This window comes from Scyliorhinus canicula, chromosome 8 (assembly GCF_902713615.1).
Source record: "Scyliorhinus canicula chromosome 8, sScyCan1.1, whole genome shotgun sequence".
Taxonomy (NCBI): Eukaryota; Metazoa; Chordata; class Chondrichthyes; order Carcharhiniformes; family Scyliorhinidae; genus Scyliorhinus; species Scyliorhinus canicula.
In genome coordinates, this window is record NC_052153.1 from 156,763,046 (window position 1) to 156,787,493 (window position 24,448).

Consider the following 24,448-nt stretch of genomic DNA (forward strand, 5'->3'; position numbering starts at 1 on the left):
TTGAACACTGGGTAAAGACGGCGGAGACTGTGTTGTTGAACACTGGGTAAAGACGGCGGAGACAGTGTTGTTGAACACTGGGTAAAGACGGCGGAGACAGTGTTGTTGAACACTAGGTAATGACAGCAGAGACAGTGTTGTTAAACACTGGGGAATGACGACAGAGCCAGTGTTGGTGAACACTGGGTAATGACAGCAGAGACAGTGTTGTTGAACACTGGGTAATGACAGCAGAGACAGTGTTGTTGAACACTGGGTAATGACAGCAGAGACAGTGTTGGTGAACACTGGGTAATGACGACAGAGACAGTGTTGTTGAACACTGGGTAATGACAGCAGAGACAGTGTTGTTGAACTCTGGGTAATGGCAGCAGAGAACATAGAACATAGAACAGTACAGCACAGAACAGGCCCTTCGGCCCTCGATGTTGTGCCGAGCAATGATCTCCCTACTCAAACCCACGTATCCACCCTATACCCGTAACCCAACAACCCCACCCCCCTTAACCTTACTTTTTTAGAACACTACGGGCAATTTAGCATGGCCAATCTACCTAACCCGCACATCTTTGGACTGTGGGAGGAAACCGGAGCACCCGGAGGAAACCCAAGCACACACGGGGAGGACGTGCAGACTCCGCACAGACAGTGACCCAGCCGGGAATCGAACCTGGGACCCTGGAGCTGTGAAGCATTTATGCTAACCACCATGCTACCGTGCTGCCCAGAGACAGGGCTGTTGAACACTGGGTAATGACAGCAGAGAGAGTGTTGTTGAACACTGGGTAATGACAGCAGAGACAGTGTTGGTGAACACTGGGTAATGACAGTAGGGCCAGTGTTGTTGAACACTGGGTAATGACAGCAGAGACAGTGTTGGTGAACACTGGGTAATGACAGCAGAGACAGTGTTGTTCAACACTGGGTAATGACAGCAGGGCCAGTGTTGTTGAACACTGGGTAATGGCAGCAGAGACAGTGTTGTTGAACACTGGGTAATGACAGCAGAGACAGTGTTGTTCAACACTGGGTAATGACAGCAGAAACAGTGTTGTTGAACACTGGGTAATGGCAGTGGAGACAGTGTTGTTGAACACTGGGTAATGACAGCAGTGACAGTGTTGTTGAACACTGGGTAATGACAGCAGTGACAGTGTTGTTGAACACTGGGTAATGACAGCAGAGACACTGTTGTTGAACACTGGGTAATGATGGCAGAGACAGTGTTGTTGAACACTGGGTAATGACAGCAGGTCCTGTGTTGTTGAACACTGGGTAATGACAGCAGTGACAGTGTTGTTGAACACTGGGTAATGACAGCAGTGACAGTGTTGTTGAACACTGGGTAATGACAGCAGAGACATTGTTGTTGAACACTGGGTAATGACAGCAGGGCCTGTGTTGTTGAACACTGGGTAATGACAGTAGGGCCAGTGTTGTTGAACAATGGGTAATGACAGCAGAGGCAGTGTTGTTGAACACTGGGTAATGACAGTAGGGCCAGTGTTGTTGAACAATGGGTAATGACAGCAGAGACAGTGTTGTTGAACACTGGGTAATGACAGCAGAGACAGTGTTGTTGAACACTGGGTAATGACAGCAGAGGCAGTGTTGTTGAACAATGGGTAATGACAGCAGAGACAGTGTTGTTGAACACTGGGTAATGACAGCAGAGACAGTGTTGTTGAACACTGGGTAATGACGGCAGAGACAGTGTTGGTGTACACTGCGTAATAACAGCAGAGACAGTGTTGTTGAACACTGGGTAATAACAGCAGAGACAGTGTTGGTGTACACTGGGTAATGGCAGCAGAGACAGTGTTGGTGTACACTGGGTAATGACAGCAGAGACGGTGTTGTTGAACACTGGGTAATGACAGCAGAGACAGTGTTGTTGAACACTGGGTAATGACAGCGGAGACAGTGTTTTTGAACACTGGGTAATGACAGCGGAGACAGTGTTGTTGAACACTGGGTAATGACAGCAGAGACAGTGTTGGTGTACACTGGGTAATGACAGCAGAGACAGTGTTGTTGAACACTGGGTAATGACAGCGGAGACAGTGTTGTTGAACACTGGGTAATGACAGCAGAGACAGTGTTGTTGAACACTGGGTAATGACGGCGGAGACAGTGTTGTTGAACACTGGGTAATGACAGCGGAGACAGTGTTGTTGAACACTGGGTAATGACAGCAGAGACAGTGTTGGTGAATACTGGGTAATGACAGCGGAGACAGTGTTGTTGAACACTGGGTAATGACAGCAGAGACAGTGTTGTTGAACACTGGGTAATGACGGCGGAGACAGTGTTGTTGAACACTGGGTAATGACAGCGGAGACAGTGTAGTTGAACACTGGGTAAATACGGCGGAGACAGTGTTGTTGAACACTGGGTAATGACAGCAGGGCCTGTGTTGTTGAACACTGGGTAATGACAGTAGGGCCAGTGTTGTTGAACAATGGGTAATGACAGCAGAGGCAGTGTTGTTGAACACTGGGTAATGACAGTAGGGCCAGTGTTGTTGAACAATGGGTAATGACAGCAGAGACAGTGTTGTTGAACACTGGGTAATGACAGCAGAGACAGTGTTGTTGAACACTGGGTAATGACAGCAGAGACAGTGTTGTTGAACACTGGGTAATGACGGCAGAGACAGTGTTGTTGAACACTGGGTAATGACAGCAGAGACAGTGTTGGTGTACACTGGGTAATGACAGCAGAGACAGTGTTGTTGAACACTGGGTAATGACGGCAGAGACAGTGTTGTTGAACACTGGGTAATGACAGCAGAGACATTGTTGTTGAACACTGGGTAATGACAGCAGAGACAGTGTTGGTGAACACTGGGTAATGACAGCAGAGACAGTGTTGTTGAACACTGGGTAATGACAGCAGAGACAGTGTTGTTGAACACTGGGTAATGACAGCAGAGACAGTGTTGTTGAACACTGGGTAATTGACAGCAGAGACAGTGTTGTTGAACACTGGGTAATGACAGCAGGGCCAGTGTTGTTGAACACTGGGTAATGACAGCAGAGACAGTGTTGTTGAACACTGGGTAATGACAGCAGAGACAGTGTTGGTGTACACTGGGTAATGACAGCAGAGACAGTGTTGGTGAACACTGGGTAATGGCAGCAGAGACAGTGTTGGTGAACACTGGGTAATGACAGCAGATACAGTGTTGTTAAACACTGGGTAATGACAGCAGAGACAGTGTTGTTGAACACTGGGTAATGACAGCAGAGACAGTGTTGGTGTACACTGGGTAATGACAGCAGAGACAGTGTTGTTGAACACTGGGTAATGACAGCAGAGACAGTGTTGGTGTACACTGGGTAATGACAGCAGAGACAGTGTTGGTGAACACTGGGTAATGGCAGCAGAGACAGTGTTGGTGAACACTGGGTAATGACAGCAGATACAGTGTTGTTAAACACTGGGTAATGACAGCAGAGACAGTGTTGTTGAACACTGGGTAATGACAGCAGAGACAGTGTTGGTGTACACTGGGTAATGACAGCAGAGACAGTGTTGTTGAACACTGGGTAATGACAGCGGAGACAGTGTTGTTGAACACTGGGTAATGACAGCAGAGACAGTGTTGTTGAACACTGGGTAATGACGGCGGAGACAGTGTTGTTGAACACTGGGTAATGACAGCGGAGACAGTGTTGTTGAACACTGGGTAATGACAGCAGAGACAGTGTTGGTGAATACTGGGTAATGACAGCGGAGACAGTGTTGTTGAACACTGGGTAATGACAGCAGAGACAGTGTTGTTGAACACTGGGTAATGACGGCGGAGACAGTGTTGTTGAACACTGGGTATGACAGCGGAGACAGTGTAGTTGAACACTGGGTAAATACGGCGGAGACAGTGTTGTTGAACACTGGGTAATGACAGCAGGGCCTGTGTTGTTGAACACTGGGTAATGACAGTAGGGCCAGTGTTGTTGAACAATGGGTAATGACAGCAGAGGCAGTGTTGTTGAACACTGGGTAATGACAGTAGGGCCAGTGTTGTTGAACAATGGGTAATGACAGCAGAGACAGTGTTGTTGAACACTTGCCTTCATGTTTAATAATGCACAGCGGGGCAAGATCAAGAATGACAAGATTTTGAGTTGGAGGATCGAGCTCTCCACCTACAGCTATGATATCTTGTGTCGACCCGGGAAGCTCAATGAGCCCCCAGATACCCTATCCTGCAGTACATGTGCCAACGAACAGGTAGACCGACTCCAGGCCCTCCACAACGACCTCTGTCACCCGGGCGTCACCCGGTTTTTCCACTTCATCAAGGCTCGCAACCTGCCCTACTCCATCGAGGAGGTCAGGCCTGTGACCACGGACTGCCAGGTCTGCGCGGAGTGCACACCGACAATTGGTCAGTGAGGAGAGTGAATTACCTGCCGGCCAGGTAATGCCTCCAATGTCTCAGCTTCTATGATGGCTTGGGCTTCTTTTTCGACGGAGGAGTGTCGAGTTTTGGAGGCATGGAGAAGAAAGCCACGGGCCTGCCCACCTAGTTGAATGTAGCGGCCAGAGCAAAGTCTGATGCATCGCTCTCCACTTGGAATGGAATGGACTCATCCACAGCGTACATCGCGGCCTTAGCAATCTGCCTTGATGCAATTGAAGGCCAGGTGGGCCTCAGCCGTCAGGGGAAAAATGGTGGATTTGATCACTGGTTGAGCCTTGTCCGCATAGTTGGGGACTCACTGGGCATAGTAAGAGAAGAACCCCAGGCATCTCTTCAAGGCCTTGGGGCAGTGGGGAAGGGGGAGTTCCAGCATGTGGTCGGGGTCAGGCCCTAGGACTCCGTTTTCCACATGGCTCGGCGGATTGTGCGGAAGACGCATTTTTCTTTATTATAGGTGAGGTTCAGGCATTTAGCGGTGTGGAGGAAGCGCCGGAGGCTCTCGTCATGGTCCTGCTGGTCATGGCCGCAGATGGTGACGTTGTCTAGGTAGGGGAATGTGGCCCGCAGCCCGTACTGTTCAACCATTCGGTCCATTTCCTTTTGAAAGACCAAGTTGGTGCCGCCGAAGAGGACCCTGAAGAAGTGGTAGAGGCAGCCATCTGCCTTGAAGGCAGTGTATTGGAGGTCCTCCGGATGGATAGGGAAATGGTGGCACGTGGACTTCAAGTCGACTGTAGAGAAGATTCAATACTGCTCAATCTGATTGACCATGTCAGATATGCGGGGGAGCGGGTACGCATCGAGCTGCGTGTATCGGTTAATGGTATGGTTGTAGATTCTGGGTTGTGGGTAGGATGGGGAGGGAGCAGTGCCTTACCGTATCTGGGTGTATGAAGCTGTCTGTGCTCCTGGAGTCGAAAAGGCAAGCCGTCACGTGCCCGTTGTTCCGGACGGTCATCGTGGACTTTGCAAGATGGTGCGGCTGGGACTGGTAGAGTGTGAGAGAGGCGAGTGTCAGAAGGTGGTCGGTAGGCCGGTCGGAGGTAGCGGTGGCCAGCGTACGGTCGGGTGAGTTGGGGTCCAGGGAGGCTGCGGAGTGGTCCCAAAATGGCGGCTCCCATGGGTCGCACGTGGCGGGTGTCAGCGGCGATTACGTCCAAGATAGCGGCCCCCGTGGGTCACACGTGTCGGCCGAAGTTAAAGATGGTGGTGCCCACGGGTCGCACATGGCGAGTGGCGCGGCAGCTAGGGATGGCCCCGACAGGCAGCAGGCAGCGCTGCTGGGCCTAGAAGATTTAGGGGGGATCGGGCCTGGCAGGCTTTTGCGAAATGGCCCTTCTTCCCACAGCCGTTACAAGTTGCGTTCTGTGCCGGGCAACGTTGTCTGGGGTGATTACCCTGGCCGCAGAAGTAGCACCTCGGGCCTCCGGTGTTGGCGGGGCGCTGCACGGCGCAGGCTTGTGTCACACCCGGGTCGGTTGATGGCTGCGTCCACGAGGCCCACGAGGGCGCCGTGTGGTCGGAGGTGCAGGCCCCTATGTTCTGGGAGGCCACCTCCAGCGAGTTGGAGAGTTGTACTGTCTCTGGGAGGCGAAGTGTCCCCCCTTCTAGTAGACGCTGGCGGATATAGTTAGAATTCATGCCCGCAACATAAGCGTCCCTGATCAGCAGCTCCGCGTGCTGGGTAGCCAATATCGCCCGGCAGTCCCAGTTCCAGCAGAGGATGCGCAAGGCACGCAGGAATTCTGCAACTGATTCCCCAGGGCGCTGCTGTCTCGTGGCGAGGAGGTGCTGAGCATATACCTGGTTAACGAAGCAGCTTAGCCAGTGTTCAAACATTTCTGTAGCGTCAGCTGCCTGTGGGTCCAGGTCCAAGCGATCAGGCTTGAAAGATGAGTTCATCTTTAGGAGTTTAGTGTATTAAATTGATACACCATCAATAACACACGACGAGTGATGAGCGTAACTGAGGCTTTAATACACTAAACAGCAAGCCTCCTGCCTCTGGACCCGAACTGGGTCCTGAGGCGGAGACTTGCCACCTTTATACAGAAGCCCGAGGGGAGGAGCCACAGGCGGAGTCAGCCTCGACAAGCCCAGGCATGCACAATACAATACAGTACATAAAATGCAATAACGTGGTTTACCTCACAATGTTAATGGACCCGGGTTCGATTCCTGGCTTTGGTCACTCTCTGCTTATTCTCACCATGTCTGCGTAGATTTCCTCCAGGCGCTCCAGTTTCCTCCCACAAGTCCTGAAAGATGTGCTGATGAGATGAAATGGACATTCTGAATTATCCCTCAGTGTACCCGAACAGACGCCGTAGTGTGGCAACTAGGGGATTTTCACAGTAACTTCATTGCAGTGTTAATGTAAGCCTGTTTGTGATGCTAATAAAGGTTATTATTATTATTATTCCATTGTTGTCAGGAACTGATGGTGATTTATCATTGCAGTTAACTATGGCACTGTCCAGTTGTTCATGTTCTCCAAGCGATTGTGAGTTAGAGTGTCAGTTAACTCATTCCTTCTCTGCATCGCGATTAACTGTTTCACGTCCTTCGAATGATATTTGGAAACCTCCAGTGGCAAAAACATACAATGCAGTTATCACATATGCAGCTACATTGTTATCACCCCTGTTGAAATGTAGTAGTTGACACTGCTCCCCAGTAGCCTTCAGGGTGAAGTAAATGATGGACAATGAAATCTGAGAGCTGGGCAGGACTGCAAACTCTGGGGCAATTTTGAGCCCACGTTAGCCATTGGCATAAATAGCTAGGCGGGCCCAAAATGAATTGAAAAATGAAACTTGCTTATTGTCATGAGTAGGCTTCAATGAAGTTACTGTGAAAAGCCCCTAGTCACCACATTCCGGCACCTGTCCGGGGAGGCTGGTACGGGAAGCTCCAGCGAGTGTTGAGAAATTAGTTTCTTGCCAGCGAGCTGTTGTTTACCATTTTTCCGCATGCCCCACCGGTGAAGTAATGAGGGAACCTTACTTCAATAAATTTTAATAAATTGAAATATAATTAAATGGCTTCCGGGCCATATGTTCCCACCTCATACCTTGCCAATGTGAATGGTATTTAAATATGTGAAGCAGTCAAGGGGACAAACTAGGGGCACAAAGGTAAGTATAGCTCCTGGGGGAGGAGGGACATGCCAGGGAAGTGCCTACTGACAGTGCCAACCAAGCAGTGCCAACATAACAGTGGCTGTGCAGCATTGCCAAGGGCGGGCCGGATGGGAAGCCCCATTGTGGGTTTCCTGTTGTGTGTGTGGGGGAGGGGGAATCCCAATGTCTGTGTATTGGGAGAGTATTGCCCATTGCTGGTGTGGCAGGGGCATCTTCATGAAGCTGGCTTTCTCTTCATGTGACAGGTGGCCACTCCGCCACTGACAAAGTGCCTGGGAAAATGGCCCTTAATTGGGCCTTTAATTATTCAAAGAAGCTGCTTGCCTTTGCTTGGCAGGGAGCTGTTCCAGCACACAGGGACACCTGCATGAGGGGACCATCTTGACATGTCTCCCTGGCATTTCACCAGTCCACCCATTTTCCCACCCATCACCCAAGGGTCAGTAAAATTCCGGTGTTGGTGACAGGTATCCAACCTTTGCAGATGGTGGTGTAGTGGTGTTGTCACTAGACTAATAGTCCAGTGACCCAGAGGACCTGGGTTCAAATCCCACCATGGCAGATGGTGTAATTTGAATTCCATTGTTTCAAAAATCAGGAATTAAAAAGTTTCATTATGACTATGAAACCATTGTTGATTGCCAGAAACATGCCAAGAGAGAATATCAAACTAAGCTCGAGTCACAGACAGACTCTCGGCAGTTGTGGCAAGGACTAAACAACATAACGGGCTACAAAGCAAAGCCGAGCAGTATCTCTGGCAGCAGCGCACCCCTCCCCGATGAACTTAATGCATTCTATGCTCGGTTCGAGCAGGTAGCCAACAATCCGCTGTCGAGTGCCCCAGCAGCCCATAATTCACCCATACCCACCATCACAACTTCCGAAGTCAGATCGGCCTTCTGAAAGTGAACCCTTGGAAGGCGATGGGCCCGGACGGGATCTCTGGTCGTGCACTCAGAGCCTGCGCATACCAGCTGGCAGAGGTATTCACAGACATCTTTAACCTGTCCCTACTCCACTCCGAGGTCCCCACCTGCTTCAAGAAGACCACCATCATACAGGTACCAAAGAAGAACCAGGCAACGTGCCTCAATGACTACCACCCGGTGGCCCTGACGTCAGTTGTAATGAAGTGCTTCAAAAGGCTGATCATGAAGCGAATCACCTCCATACTCCCGGAACGCCTTGACCCACTTCAATTCGCATACCGTCGCAACAGGTCCACATCAGACACCATTTCCCTGGCCCTACACTCATCCCTAGAGCATCTCGAAAACAAGGACTCCTACATCAGACTCCTATTTATTGACTACAGCTCCGCCTTCAACACCATAATCCCAGCCAAGCTCATATCAAAGCTCCAAAACCTAGGACTTGGCTCTCCACTCTGCAGCTGGATCCTCGATTTTCTGACCAACAGACCACAATCAATAAGACTAAACAACAACATCTCCTCCACAATAGTCCTCAATACCGGTGTCTCGCAAGGCTGTATACTTAGCCCCCTACTCTACTCCCTGTACACACACGACTACGTGGCAAAACTTGGTTCCAACTCCATCTACAAGTTTGCTGACGATATGACCATAGTGGGCCGGATCTCGAATAACGACGAGTAAGAATACAAGAGGGAGATAGAGAACCTGGTGGAGTGGTGTAATGACAACAATCTCTCCCTCAATGCCAGCAAAGCTAAAGAGCTGGCCATTGACTTCAGGAAGCAAAGTACTGTACACACCCCGTCAGCATCAACGGGGCCGAGGTGGAGATGGTTAGCAGTTTTAAATTCCTAGGGGTGCACTTCACCAAAAATCTGTCCTGGTCCACTCACATCGACGATATCACCAAGAAAGCACAACAGCGCCTATACTTCCTCAGGAAACTAAGGAAATTCGGCATGTCCACATTAACCCTTACCAACTTTTACAGATGCACCATAGAAAGCATCCTATCGGGCTGCATCACAGCCTGGTATGGCAACTGCTTGGCCCAGGACCACAAGGAACTTCAGAGAGTCGTGAATACCGCCCAGTCCATCACACAAACCTGCCTCCCATCCATGGACTCCATCTACACCTCCCGCTGCCTGGGGAAAGCGGGCAGCATAATCAAGGATCCCTCCCACCCGGCATACTCACTTTTCCAACTTCTTCCATTGGGCAGGAGATACAGAAGTCTGAAAACACGCACAAACAGACTCAAAAACAGCTTCTTCCCCACTGTCACCAGACTCCTAAATGACCCTCTTATTGACTGACCTCATTAACACTACACTCTGTATGCTTCATCCAATGCCAATGCTTATGTAGTTACATTGTATATCTTGTGTTGCCCTATTATGTATTTTCTTGTATTTTCTTGAATTTTGTTTAATTCCCTTTTCTTCTCATGTACTGAATGATCTGATGAGCTGCTTGCAGAAAAATACTTTTCACTGTACCTCGGTACACGTGACAATAAACAAATCCAATCGAATCGAATCCAATCCAATCTGTTTCACTAATATCCTTGAGAGAAGGAAATTTGTCATTCTTGCCTGGTCTGGCCTACATGTGACTCCAGGCCCACAGCAATGTGTCTGACTCTTAAATGGCCAAGCAAGCCAGAGCAAATAGAGATGGGCAATAATTTCTGGCCCAGTCAGAGATGCCCACAACCCTTGCATAAATTTAACTTCTGAACAAATTGTTTACGACAACTAAAGGGAAGCCGTTCTACTCTTCAGCTCGTATAAAATCTCACGTAGATGTTACTATTGAAAATTAGGAATCTCTTTGAACTGCATTGAACTTGTTGGTCCACGTGTTGGAGATTACTGCAGGCTAACGCAGACCACTCTCACAAAATACAATTGCAGAATATACCCGAACATAAGTATGCTGACTTCAGTTTTCCCTAATCATATGCAGACTGGACAACACACGTTAGAATTTCTTTGAACTATATTGACTTCACTAGCCCACTTCTTTAGTTGGGTTAATATGTGTTATCATTTGGCACTTAGTCTGTGTGCGTTAGTCAACATCTAATCTCAGATGGTTTCCAAGCCAGTTAACATTACGAGAAGAACAAATTGTAAAGCATCCCAAGTTGCTCCACTGCAGTGTTATTAAGCAAAGATTAGACACCAAGTCACATAAGGAGACATTAGGGCAAATCATCAATAGCTTGGGCAAAGAGGTAGATTTACAGGAATGGCTTAAAGGAGGGAAAAAGAGCGATGGAGCATTATAACCCCCACAAAGACAACCGGGAAGCCTTAATTGATCACCCCATGTGACCCGTGGAGTACGGGCTCCCCAGGTAGGGGGCAGAGGCCTACCACCTGGGCTTTGTTCGGAAAAAGGTTAAAAGCAGACCCAGATCAGGGATGGGTGAGGCAAGTCATCCCAGCTACGATTGCACTGGGAGTGAGATGCTGAATTATGCATACCATTGTAAATACTTGAAAATAAATCTATATTACAGTTATGTCAGCTGTCTCCTTGTCATTATATGGAGATGACGTTTAGGGAGGGAATTGCAGAGCTTAAGGCAGCTGAAGGTACTGCCACCAATGGTGGAACAATTAAAATCAGGAACATTGAAATGGACAGAATTAGATGGACGTAGATATCTCAGAGGGTTGCAAGTTTCAAGGAGATGACATAGAAACATAGAAAATAGGAGCAGGAGAGGCCATTCGGCCCTTTGAGCAAGCTCCACCAATATTTTTGATCTTGGCTGATCATCCAACTGTTCCCAGTTTCCCCCCATAACCTTTGATCCCTTTGGCCCACAGAGCTATATCTGACTTATTCTGGAAAAAATACAATGCTTTGGCCTCCACTGCTTTCTGTGGTAGCGATGAAGAAATTTTTCCTCACCTCAATCCTAAATGGTGACCCCTGGTTCTGTTCTCCCCTACCATCAGGAGAATCCTTCCTGCATCTAACCTGTCTAATCCTAAAATTATTTTATAGGATTTTATAGGTTTCTATGAGATCCCCCCAATTCTTCTAAACTTCAATACATATAACTCTTCACATCAGGAGCAGAGCAGAGTAGTAGAAAACCGGAGAGCAGCCTGGGAAGGTGAATGATATAAAACTTTACCTCAGGGATTTGCAGCCTTCACATCAGAGCAGAGCAGAAGAAAACCGGAGAGCAGCCTGGGAAGGTGAATGATATAAAAGCCTTACCTCAAGGATTTGAGAGCTTCATATCGGAGCAGAATGGAGTGGGAGAAAACCAGAGAGCAGCCTGGGAAGGTGAGTGGTGCACTCTGAGTGTCCCAATTGGTCAGGAAAAAACTGAAAACTGACGTCACAGGAAGGCTGTGATTTGATTGGCTAATAGGGAATCTGTGCTAAATTTGAAAATCTATTTTAAATTACTGATTATAAGTTGCTTCAGATCAGAGTCATAAGGAGAGTTTAAGAAGCCAGTTGAAAAATTAACAAATTAAAAACTAATTAAATAAAATGAGAATGGAGGATCAGGTGATATGTTGTTCCTGCATGATGTGGGAGTTGGTTGACCCCATTGTCGTTCCTAGTGACCACACATTTAGTGAGTGTTGGTTGCTTGAGGAACTTAGGCCCACAGTTTATGAGCTAGAGTCTGAGCTTCAGAAGCTGCGACATATCAGGGAGGAGGATAATTACCTGGATGCTGTGTTTCAGGAGGCAGTCACATCCCTCAGGCTAACTACCTTGAATTCAACCAGTGGTCAGGGACAGGAGGGTGTGGCTACAAGTGATGTAGAGAGAGGGATCCAGGAGATAGAGTTGCAGGAACCTCCATCCTTTTTCTTGTCCAAAAGGTTTGAGATTCTTGCTCCATGTGTGGAAGGAATGGGGACTGCAGGGAGGATGAGCAAACGGACCACATTCACCGTGGTACAGGGAGCCATTAAAGTGGGGGTAGAGAAGAGAAATGTAGTTGTAATTGGAGATAGTATAGTTAGGGGCATAAACACTGTTCTCTGTGATCAGGAGCGAGGTTGTGTTGCCTACCCAGTGCCAGGATTCGGGGTAGCACATCTGGGCTGCAGAGGAACTTGGAGTGGGAAGGTAAAGATCCAGTTGGCGAGATCCACATAGACACCAATGCCATAGATAGAACAAGGCAGAGGTTCTGCTGAGGGAATATGGGTAGCTAGGGGCTAAATTAAAAAGCAGAACCAAAAAGGTAATAATCTCCAAATTACTACCGGAACTACGAGCTATTTGGCACAGGGTCAATAAGGTTAGGGATGTAAATGAGTCCTCAAAGATTGGTGTGGGAGAAAATGGGTTTGAATTCATGGGACCAGTATTAGGGAAGGACATCTTCTGATGGGATGGTCTTCACCTGAATCATCCTGGGACCAGAGTCCTGGCAAATTGCATGGCTACGGCTATAGATAGGGCCTTAAACTAAACAGTGGCAGGGAGGGTTCAGTTTCAGAGAAAATTAGAAAACCAAATGTAAAGGAGGAGTAGGCGTGCAGTTAGCAATGTGACGGGTGGTTACGAGAAAATAAAGGTGAGAGACAGAGAGGGTGAATGTTCATTTGCACAAAGCAATTATAACAAAACGAATGTAAAAACTTTGGGCGGAATTCTCCCTGAAATGGCCAGATGGCCTGACGCCGGCGCCAAGAGCGGAGCGAACCACTCCGGCGTCGGGCTGCCCGGAAGTTGCGGAATCCTCCGAACTTCCGATAGCTAGGCCGGCGCCGGAGGAGTAGTCGCCGGGCCAACTGGCGGCAAAGGGCCGAGGTGGGCCGGCGCGAGTTGGCACATGCGCAGAACCGCCGGCGTGTTCTGGCGCATGGGCAGAATTGCTGCCGTGTTTCCTGCACATGCACAGGGGGTTTCTTCTCCGCAACAGCCATGGCGGAGCCTTACAGAGGCCAGCACGGAGGGAAGGAGAGCCCCCACGGCACAGCCCGCCACAGATCGGTGGGCCCCGATCGCGAAGCCAGGCCACCGTGCCCCCCCCCCCCCCCCCCCCGGGGCTGGATCCTCCCGCACCCCCCCATGGATGGTCATGCCGGGATGGACCATGGGTGGGATTCTCCCAGAACTGGCTGGATGGCTTGACGTTGGCGCCAAGAGTGGCGCGAACCACTCCAGCGTCGGGCCGCCCGGAAGGCGGGACTGGCCGAAAACGGGTGGCCATTCAACTCATCAGGACCCGGAGAATTGCCGGGGGAGCCACTTCCAACAGCCCCAACCGATGCGGCGTGATCCCCACCCTCGCCCAAAAACCAGCACTGGAGAATTCGGCAGCCGGCATCGCTGCAGCGGGGCGGGATTCACGCCCCCCCCCCCCCCCCCCCCCGGCGATTTTCCGACCTGGCGGGGGGTCCAAGAATCCCGCCCTTTGTGTCTAAATGCACAAAGCATTCAGAACAAAATTAATGGGCTGTAACTTCCTGCATCATTCGGAACTTAAGTCGTCAGGGCGCCGCACATAAGCACATGGTATTTAAACTCCCGCCCGCTTCCAATAATGTTGCCAATCGGCACCGCAGTAATGTTGCCAATTAATAATGATGCTCTTTAGAGTCGCCAGGTATCAAATGATACCACCACAAGGCTTAACCGAATATCGATCAAAGGACCACACAACCAGTTAGTCAGTTTAAGTTCAAAGATGGTTTATTTAGACACAAGGATTACTTCGACATGCAAAACAAAACACTACAAGTTAAACTACACCTAACAATTACAATAACCTATAGTTAACTTCAGGGCAACCGGCTCTATGCAGATGGACAAGGCCTTTGTCCGGAACTTGCGTGGCTGGATGAAAGAGGTGGCTCTGTTTCTGCTGGGCTCATCCATCTGGTAGCGATCGTTGGTCTTGAACTTGTCTGTCTGGTCGTTATGCTGCACTTGGGTTGGCATAGGCCGGATCCAAGAGAGACCGAGCACATGGCTATGTATCTTCTTATCCCTCTGAGATTTTGCGCTCATTGAGGCAGTCCTTAACTTGGACCCAATAACTCGACAGGCTTCGATCACTGCCTTCGATTTTGACCAATAAAGGGGCGGATGCTTTGATAGCTGGACGTGTCCTTAGCGGTCATTGACCTTGGCTGTCTGGGCTCCCTGACTAAAGGAAGTGGCGCCGTTTAGTCTGCAACCCCGTCCACCCCAACCCCACAGCCCACCTCCTGGCTGTCCTCACTACTCCCCCCAGCTCTGGCAGAAGCCCCCCCTGCCAGCGGCACGACTGCCGGCGAAGTATGATGGTGCTGGACATTGTCCATATGTCCACTCTCTCTCTCTCTCTCCGCAGCCATCACGCCAGGTTCCCGACCGCTGAGAGCACACGTGGACCGTGCTGTTGGGAACTCGGGTCATCGGAGGCCAAGCATCGTGGGTGGGCCCGCTAATGAGATGCAAATGCAGTTGCAACTCTGCGCGGCGTGCGCCACAATGACGCCATTTTGGTGAGGTGGAGGTTCGCGATTCGGCGTCAAACCGCCACCTGCCGCGATTTCGGCATCAGGAGTTATTCTCAGCCCGATCGCCGTAACCAATTTTGGCGTCGGGCAACAGAGAATCCCCTCTGAGTGGTATTTCTTATGAAGAGAGATTGAACAGTTTAGGCGTATACTCTATATGGGCCTCTCCCCAAAGAAGAACGAGGGGAAATCAAATTGAGGATATATAAGATGATAAACAGTCTGGATAAACTACATGGAACATGGATGCTTCCTCTTGTGGGGCACTCCAAAACGAGAGGTCATAGTCTCAGCAAAAAGGTAGCAAATTTAAAATAGAGTTGAGGAGAAATGATTTTTCCCAAAGGGTCTGTGGAATTCGCTACCCCAGAGTGTGGTGGATGCTGGGGCAAATAGTAAATTTAAGGAGGAGTCAGACAGATTTTACATTAGTAATGGGTTGAAGGGTTATGGACGGTGGAGCTGAGGCCTGATGAAATCAGCCATGATCGTATTGAATGGTGGAGCAAGCTCGAGAGGCTAAGTTGCCTACTCCTGCTCTTAGTTTTTATGTTCCAGGAAAGAACTATTCTACCTAATTCCACCTTCCAGTTCTTGGTATGTAACGCTGTCGATAACAGCAGCTCGAGCACAAATCTGGTGTTCATGATTAAAAGCGGATTTCTTGATCAGGAATCAGTCCGGTGAACATTTGCTACGCTCCCTCTCGAGCAAGAACATCCTTCCTCAGATAAGGAGACAAAAACTGCACACAATATTCCAGGTGTGGCCTCACCTAGGCCCTGTATAATTGCAGCCAGACATCCCTGCTCCTGTACTCGAATCCCCTTGCTGTGAAGGCTAACATATCATTTGCTTTTACCGCCTACTGCACCTGCATGGAGACACACATGGTGGCACAGCGGTTAGCACTTCTGCCTCACAGGCCAGGGACCCGGGTTCAATTCCAGCCTTGGGTACATGATTGTATGGAGTTAGCACGCTCTCCCCATGTCTCTGTGGGTTTCCTCCTGGTGCTCCAGTTTCCTCCCACAGTCCAAATACGTGCGGATTAGGTGTAACGGCCATATTAAATTGCTCCTTAATTAAATTGCTGCCTGCCAGATCTCGTTGCACATTCCCCTCTGTCAATCTATAGCCATTCAGATAATAATATGCCTTCCTGCTTTTGCTCCCAAAGTGGATAACGGCACATTTATCCACATAATACTCCATCTTCCATCTTTTGCCCATTCACTCAAATTGTCCAAATCACATTGAAGCATCTCTGCATCTTCCTCACAGCTTACCCTCCCATCCATTGTGTCTTTACTGTTAAAATGACTCCAAATACCTTTTCCTTCATCGCCTTCCTTTCTATCTTCAAGATTTTTCTGAAATGGTTCTTCATTTATACCTTCCCAAATCTAGTATTTCTTTCTGTTTGTACAGTGTCCCCCTCTTCCATTTTTTGTCTTCCTGTCACATTATTCTTTAGGGGCGCAGTCCTGCAGAAGTATATTTTTTGATAAAACTTTCTTGAAGCAAAACACTTTGACATTGCTTTCAATCTTCTTACGTCTTCATATATTTGGTCTAACCTAATCTTTGTACAGATTAGTCCAATGACAGTTCATCACCTTCTCCATCGGTATCGGCTTCAAGTTTTCACCAATAAATCCCAGACTGTTACGGGGGATTACGTGCCATCCTATAATTTAAATCACAAAAGTGACCTTTCTTTGTGCAAAACATAGTCAAACAGGCCCTAGATTTGATTCTCAATTTGTGCTAAAATTAATCTACATCGACTTAACTTCATAATTCTGAAAGAGGCTAGTGAAAAAGTTTGTGAAATGTGAGCATTAGGGGAGATCCGTTTGAAAACAGGCTAGTGTAAAGACTGTATTGAAAAATGGTCAGGTAACAGACTCATACAACTAAATCTCCATTAATCTTCCTTTCCATTTATTGTAAATTTATAGATTTGATTATCGACAGTAAACCTGATGATTATCTGTACAATAGCCTAGCTGTCAAAAAGGAACGATCCAGCTTGACCAATCTTTCTGACTTTGTTGTGACAATGAAAATTCAATTGACAAATAAGCAGCTTCCGTAAAGTTTTTGACAAGGTTCCTTAAAACAGGCGATTAATTAAAAAATAAATAAACAGAAAAAAGAAGGAAACAATTGTAACGCACTAAGAAAATATCATGTATAAACGTGCTGGATGGAACAATGAGATTCTCTTGACTGAAGTATTTAATGATCTAGATCTCGGTAAGTAATTATCTATATCTTGGTGTCCAGGGAACAATTTCAAAGTTTGCGGATGACACAAAACTTGGAAGTATTACAAACTGTAATGAGGGCAGCTTAGAACTTCGAAAGGACATTGACAAGTTGGTGGAGTGGGCAGAAGGGAGGCAGATGAAGTGAGAGATGATGCATTTTGGTCGGAGGAACATGGAGAGATGATATAAAATAAGGGGGAAAATTCTTAAAGGTGTGCAGGAGCAGAGGGACTTGGGCGCGTCTGTGGGTAGATCATTGAAGATGTCAGGACAGGTGGAGAGAGCAGTTAATAAGGCATATAGTATTCTGGGCTTTATTAATAGGGACATGTAATATAAGAGCAAGAATAAGAGCAGAACTTATACAAGATACTAGTTAGGTCACAGCTAGAGTATTGTGCACAGTTCTAGGCACCACACTATAGGAAGGATGTGAAGGCATTGGAGAGAATGCAGAAGAGGTTTACAAGAATGGTTCCAGGGATGAGAAACTTCAGTTATGAGGATAGATTGGGGAGGTTGGGACTGTTCTCCTTGGAGAGACGGAGGCTAAGAGGAGAGTTGATAGTGATGTTCAAAATCATGAGGAGGCTGGACAGAGCAGATAGGGAGAAACTGTTCCCGCTTGCAAACAATGGTGAAGAATGAGGGGGCACAGATTCAAAGTGATATGAAAATAAGCAAATGCGATGTGAAAAAAAAAATAATTCACACAATGAGTGGTTCGGGTTTGGAATGCATTGCCTGGAAGTGTAACGGAGGCATAGTCAATCGAGGCATTCCAGAGGCATTAGATGATTTCTTGAATAAAAATAATATACAGGGGTATGGGGAAAAGGCAGGGGGATGACACTGAGTCATGACGCTCGTTTGGAAAACTGGGAAAACTCCTGTGCTGTAATGATTCTGTGAATTGCAATGAATGATACAGTATTGAAATATCGAAAGGTGAAGCTGAAGAAATTGTGCTGATGCTGAACTACACAGCCTAAATAATAAAAGAATATGATTCAGAGGAGGTAATGTTTAAAGTTTGTACTGTTTAGATTAGGTTGCATCATTAATCCAGTTCAAATCACCAAAAAGCAAGAGAAACATTACAGCCTGGAGGTAGTGCAGAGAAGAAAGACCAGGGTGATCTCCAGGAGTCTGCTTTATGTCAAAAAATTGGAGCGATTTGGACTTTTCGAGTGGCAAATAGCAGGTGATTAATAAGGATATTCTGTATAAAATCACTAAAGATGTAGAAGAATAAAAGGAAACTTACGTTTAATTATACAGTTGGAGCAGATGTAAAGGTTAGAGGTTTAGGCTGGAGAAGGATACTTTAAGGATAGATAGCAGGAACTCTGGGTCGGATTTACCGTTCAACCCACCAAGAGTTTCGTGAAGGTCAGAGGAGGCACACCATTGGCTGGTCCCGCCGTTATCAACGATATTTCCCGTTGAATGCATGAAATGTGCGCCGGGAGTTTGGGGGGGGGGGGGGGGGGGGGAGAGAATGCCCTGTCAGTAGGACCGGAACATCTGACCTTTGCTTTCAAATAAAGAGCGATCAGTACGTGGAATAAACCTTTATGTAGGATTACATTGTATGTACATGACAGAAACAGGATATTCAGCCTGACCAGTCTGTGTCAGTGTTTATGTTCCACTCGAGGCTTCTCCTCACTTTCCTCATTAAAATTTATCATTCTCTTCTTCCTCACATTGTCACAATGACAGGAAATTGTGACTAAATGAGATTTACCCACAATTTACCCAGTTAACTAAAAGTATGTTTAACTGGTTAAAGAGGACCTTCTTTCAAAACCAGAAGAAAACACAATACCATCAGTCACTTGATGCCTGATGTTGTAAGTTAACGCCTTTTATGGGAAGTTCTTTTTTAAAATTTATTCATGAGATGAAGACATTATGGCTAGTCCATCATTTATTGCCCATCTCTGGTTACCCTTCAGAAGGTGGTGGTGATGACCACTTTGGGGTCATTGAAAATGGGACTTATGAAGACTTTTAACCTATTTTCAACCTGTGGTGAATGTAACTCCGTAATTCACACTGTATTGTATATACATGAGACCATGCATTTGTAAGCGCAGTTGCGTTGCCCGACCACTAGGGGGAGTAGCGCTGGGAATGCTTAGGAATTTGTACAGGGCTCCACCCTTGGCTCCGCCCATGACTCCTCCCCCTGGACTGCTGTATAAATACCAATGCTCAGAGCCAGTCGTTCAGTTCATCGAGAGTTCAACGTGGAACAGGCTGGCTCTGTTGTAAGTAGATTAAAACCACTGTTCATATCTTAAAGCACGTGTCTAGTTAATTGATGGTTCCATCAATTTAATCTACTTAAAAAACAGTCAGGATCAATCATGGAATCAGCCCTCAAGCCTGAGCGACTGGAACTCGACCCGCAGGATGCAGAGGCAAAATAAATTTTTTCTCATTGGCTGCGGTGTTTTAAAGCTACTTGGCGGAAGCAAGCACAGCCGAAACAACGGAGGAGCAGAAACTGAGCCTACTGCATGCGAGGGTGAGCCACAGAATCTCTACTCAACTAAACTGTGCCGGTTCGTATACTGAAGCCCTAGCGCTACTCAACAAAATGTATGTGAGGCCTGTTAATGAAGTCTATGCACGACGCCTGTTCACTACTCGCCGCCAGCGGCCTACGGAATCTCTCGCAGAATTCCTGAGAGAGCTTAAAACTTTATCTAGTGACTGTAATTACCAGACGGTTACCGTGGCAGAACATAGAGAACTTGCTGTACGCGATGCCTTTGTTGCGGGCCTTAGGTCAAATTACGTGCGCCAGCGACTGCTGGAAAAGGGGGCCCTAAATCTTGAAGCGACTGTTGAACCTGCTACCACTATGGAGGTCTCCTTCCGCAGCCTCACCTCGTTCGCCGCGGACCCCGCGACCCCGTCATGGACCCCCGACCAACGACTCCCTCAGGCCTGCACCGTGCGTCCGCCCAGCCACAATGCTGCCCCAGCCTGCCACTTTTGCCGCCAGAATCAGCACTCGCGGCAGCACTGCCCGGCCCCAAAATCGACCTGCAGCAGCTGCGGGCGAAAAGGACACTATGCCAGAGTGTGTCTGGCGAAGAAAGCCCCAGCCTCTAACCCTCCCACGGCTCAAAGCACTCGTTCCCTGAATTCACAGGCCCACAGGCCCCGAAATGCTGCAGCCTCTATGCCGACTCCGCCCCCACCCGACATGTGCGACTCATGGGGGTGGCCATCTTGGCAATCCACCTCCATGCGGCCGGCCATGTGTGACTCATGGGGACAGCCATCTTGGCAATCCTCCTCCACGCCGCCGGCCATGTGCGACTCATGGGGGCGGCCATCTTGGAATCCATCCCCTTCAAACTCTGAAACTCATCTCGACGACTACGAACTCAGAGGGCAGTCATCACGGGGCCACTCCAGCACAGCTGATCGAGCCGCCGACTACCCGCAACTCAGCGCAGTCACTCTGGACCAATCGCGCCCGAAGCATCTGCGAAACTCAATGACAGAGGTCCAAATCAACGGGCACAGCACGTCATGCCTTTTCGACTCCGGGAGTACTGAGAGCTTCGTACACCCAGATCTGGTAAGACGCTGTTCGCTCCCCGTTTTCCCCGTGCGGCAAACTATCTCTCTCGCTTCAGGCTCCCACTCTGTCCAGATCCAGGAGCGCACCGTCGCGACACTCACAATCCGAGGCGCTAGCTATGCAAAATTTCAACTCTACGTCTTGCCCGAACTCTGCGCGCCACTCTTATTAGGCCTAGATTTTCAATGTAACCTTACGAGCCTCACCCTCAGCTTCGGCGGGCCCCTGCCCCCACTCACTATCTGCGAATCTCCCCCCTTCCCCCCTCCCCTCTTTGCCAATCTCACACAGGACTGTAGACTCATTGCCACCCGCAGCAGGCGGTACAGCCTGCAGGATAGGGTGTTCATCAGATCGGAGGTCCGAAGGCTTCTCAGTGAGGGGATCATAGAGGCCAGCAACAGTCCCTGGAGAGCTCAGGTGGTGGTCGTGAAGACCGGGGAAAAATTCCGTATGGTTTGTCGATTATAGTCAGACCATAAATAGATTTACGCTCCTTGACGCGTATCCCCTCCCCAGGATTGCAGACATGGTAAACCAGATCGCCCAGTATCGGCTCTTTTCCACGGTGGATCTGAAGTCTGCATACCACCAGCTCCCAATCCACCCGGAGGACCGCCACTACACGGCGTTCGAGGCCGATGGCCGCCTCTTCCATTTCCTCCGGGTCCCTTTCGGCGTCACTAATGGGGTCTCGGTGTTCCAACGAGCAATGGACCGAATGGTGGACCAGTACAGGCTGCGAGCCACGTTTCCATACTTGGACAATGTCACCATCTGCGGCTATGACCAGCAGGACCACGATGCCAACCTCTACCGTTTTCTCCAGATGGCTCAGAAATTAAACCTCACTTATAACAAGGAGAAATTAGTTTTCCGCACAACCAGACTAGCCATCCTAGGCTATGTCGTGGAAAACGGAGTCCTGGACCCAGAACCGGACCGTATGCGCCCTTAGAACTCCCCCTCCCTCATTGTCCCAACGCCCTCAAATGGTGCTTGGGCTTCTTTTCCTACTACGCCCAGTGGGTTCCTCAATATGCGGACAAAGCCCGCCCCCTCTTTAAGGCCACACTATTTCCCCTGTCAGCTGAGGCGCGCCAGGCCTTCAACTGCATCAAGGAGGACATCGCCAAAGCAGCCATGCGGGCGGTGGATGAATCCACTCCATTCCAGGTTGAGAGCGACGCCTCAAAGGTAGCTCTAGCAGCCACTTTAAATCAGGCAGGAAGGCCAGTTGCATTTTTCTCCCGTACCCTCTCCGCTTCGGAACTCCGACACTCGGCAGTCGAAAAATAAGCACAAGCCATTGTGGAGGCTATTCGTCACTGGAGGCACTACCTCGCAGGTAGGAGGTTCACCCTCATCACCGACCAACGATCGGTTGCCTTTATGTTTGACAACTCGCAAAGGGGCAAAATTAAAAACGACAAAATCCTTCGGTGGAGGATCGAACTCTCCACCTATAGCTACGATATTAAGTATCGACCGGGGATGCTCAACGAGCCCCCAGATGCCCTATCCTGCGGGACATGCGCCAGCGTGCAGATCGACCACCTGAAAGTCATCCACAACGACCTCTGCCACCCGGGGGTCAACCGGCTCGCCCACTACGTCAAAGCCCGAAATCTGCCTTTCTCCACTGAGGAGGTAAAAGCCGTCACCAGTGACTGCCCGATCTGTGCGGAGAGCAAACCGCATTTCTATAGACCAGACAGGGCCAACCTGGTCAAAGCTTCTATGCCCTTTGAACACCTCGTGATCGATTTCAAAGGGACACTCCCCTCAACTAACAGGAACGTTTACTTCTTAAACATCATAGATGAGTTCTCCCGCTTCCTATTTGCTATCCCGTGCCCCGATATGACCTCCCACACAGTCATTAGGGCCCTGCATAGTATCTTCACCCTGTTTGGCTTCCCCAGCTACGTGTACAGCGACCGGGGTTCATCCTTCATGAGCGACGAGCTGCGTCAGTACCTGCTCGACAAGGGCATCGCCTTGAGCAGGACTACCAGCTACAACCCCTGGGGGAACGGGCAGGTGGAGAGGGAGAATGGGACGATCTGGAAGACCGTCCTACTGACCCTCCAGTCCAGGAATTTCCAAGTCTCCCAGTGGCAAGAAGTCCTCCCAGATGCGCTCCACGCTATTAGGTCCCTCTTATGCACAGCGACCAATCAGACCCCTCACGAGAGGCTCTTCATTTTTTCCAGGGGCACTACCATGGGGGTCTCACTCCCGGCATGGCTGAAGACACCGGGCCCTGTACTCCCGAGGAAGCATGTCAGGGCGCACAAAACTGACCCCCTTGTTGAGAATGTGCGCCTGCTTCACTCCAACCCCCAGTACGCATTCGTTGAGTTTCCTGACGGCCGTCAGGACACCGTAGTCCTCCGGGACCTTGCACCCGCCGGGTCCAGCATCCCCTCTATCACTACAGATGCACCCCTCACCCTACACCCCATCCTGCCGCCCCCTCAGGCTCCCGAGCCCACTAGCTCGCTGCATCTGTTCCGCGCAACCCAGCCGCCCCCTCGCGCTCCCGAGCCCACTAGCTCGCTCCACCTGTTCCGCGTGCCCGCACCGGCTAACCCCCAGCGCCCTCAGTCCCCAGTCGAACCAGACGGGTATGGAGCTCAGACGCGATCTTCCCTGGAGTCGGCCATCGTACCCCAAGCCACAACACCCGTCCAGCCACCGCAAGAGGCTGCAACCCTGGTGCTCCGCAGATCACAGCGGACAGTCCGACCACCGGACAGACTCAATTTATGAACCACCGCCCCTGCCGGACTTGATTTTTTTGTAGGGGGTGAATGTGGTGAATGTAACTCCGTAATTCGCACTGTATTGTATATAGATGAGACAATGCATTTTGTAAGCGTAGTTGCGTTGCCCGGCCACTAGGGGGAGTAGCGCTGGGAATGCTTAGGAGTTTGTACAGGGCTCCACTCTTGGCTCTGCCCACGACTCCTCCCCCTGGACTGCTGTATAAATACCAATGCTCAGAGCCAGTCGTTCAGTTCATCGAGAGTTCAACGCCGAACAGGCTGGCTCTGTTGTAAGTAGATTAAAACCACTGTTCATATCTTAAAGCACGTGTCTAGTGAATTGATTGTTCCATCACAACCCCAACATCAATCTTAAATTTCTCATATTACCTGTTTTCTGGTTTATTTAGTACAAAATATTCTACCTTACCCAGTGGAACATATTTGGCCAGAAGGGAATCTCTTCAGGGTAGGTTTCTTCCCTCACTTCAACCGAAGAAATATCTTGTAGTTCCATTGCCATTTCAGAGTTCACTTCTTGTTCAACTTTTTCAGCCCATGTGGTTTCTCTGGAAATTGGCAAATCTAAATCATCTGATAATTCACCCATCATTTTGGCTGAGGATAAATATGCAGCTTGTGTGCTGTTTAATATTTCAAACGTTTTAAAGTAAAATGACAAACTTGAACCTAATAATAATCTTTAGAATAATCTTTATTGTCACAAGTAGGCTTACATTAACACTGCAATGAAGTTACTGTGAAAAGTCCCTAGTCG